This window comes from Dendropsophus ebraccatus, chromosome 2, assembly GCF_027789765.1.
Source record: "Dendropsophus ebraccatus isolate aDenEbr1 chromosome 2, aDenEbr1.pat, whole genome shotgun sequence".
Classification (NCBI taxonomy): domain Eukaryota; kingdom Metazoa; phylum Chordata; class Amphibia; order Anura; family Hylidae; genus Dendropsophus; species Dendropsophus ebraccatus.
In genome coordinates, this window is record NC_091455.1 from 2,908,426 (window position 1) to 2,909,601 (window position 1,176).

The window sequence follows — 1,176 nt, forward strand, 5'->3', positions numbered from 1 at the left end:
TGGGTACGTTAATTAAGATCTAGGTATATATAAGGGGGTAGTTCCCTGAGGAAGATAACGAAACGTACGTCGGGACGGCAGCTGGGTGAGTGCAATAGTATTGGATGGTAATAGCAGCTGAGCTTATATCTGTATCTAATCCCTTCCCATGTGTGATACTGTCTGTAATCCGCTGTATCTAATCCCTCCCCATGTGTGATACTGCCTGTGCTCTGCTGTATCTAATCCCTTCCTGTGTAAAACTGCCTGTGCTCTGCTGTATCTAATCCCTTCCCATGTGTGATACTGTCTGTGCTCTGCCGTATCTAATCCCTTCCCATGTGTGATACTGTCTGTAATCCGCTGTATCTAATCCCTCCCATGTGTAATACTGCCTGTGATCTGCTGTATCTAATCCCTTCCCATGTGTGATACTGCCTGTGATCTGCTGTATCTAATCCCTTCCCATGTGTGATACTGCCTGTGATGCGCTGTATCTAATCCATCCCCATGTGTGATACTGCCTGTGATCCGCTGTATCTAATCCCTTCCCATGTGTGATACTGCCTGTGATCCGCTGTATCTAATCCCTTCCCATGTGTGATACCACCTGTGATCCGCTGTATCTAAACCCTTCCCATGTGTTATACTGCCTGTGATCCGCTGTATCTAATCCCTTCCCATGTGTGATACTGCCTATGATCCGCTGTATCTAATCCCTTCCCATGTGTGATACTGCCTGTGATCAGCTGTATCTAATCCCTCCCCATGTGTGATACTACCTGTGCTCTGCTGTATCTAATCCCTTCCTGTGTGATACTGCCTGTGATCCGCTGTATCTAATCCCTCCCCATGTGTGATACTGCCTGTGATCCGCTGTATCTAATCCCTCCCCATGTGTGATACTGCCTGTGATCCGCTGTATCTAACCCCTTCCTATGTGTGATACTGCCTGTGATCCGCTGTATCTAATCCCTTCCCATGTGTGATACTGGTTGTGATCCGCTGTATCTAATCCCTTCCCATGTGTGATACTGCCTGTACTGTGCTGTATCTAATCCATCCCCATGTGTAATACTGCCTGTGCTCTGCGGTATCTAATCCCTCCCCATGTGTGATACTGTCTGTGCTCTGCTGTATCTAATCCCTTCCCATGTGTGATACTGCCTGTACTCTGCTGTATCTAATCCCTTCCCA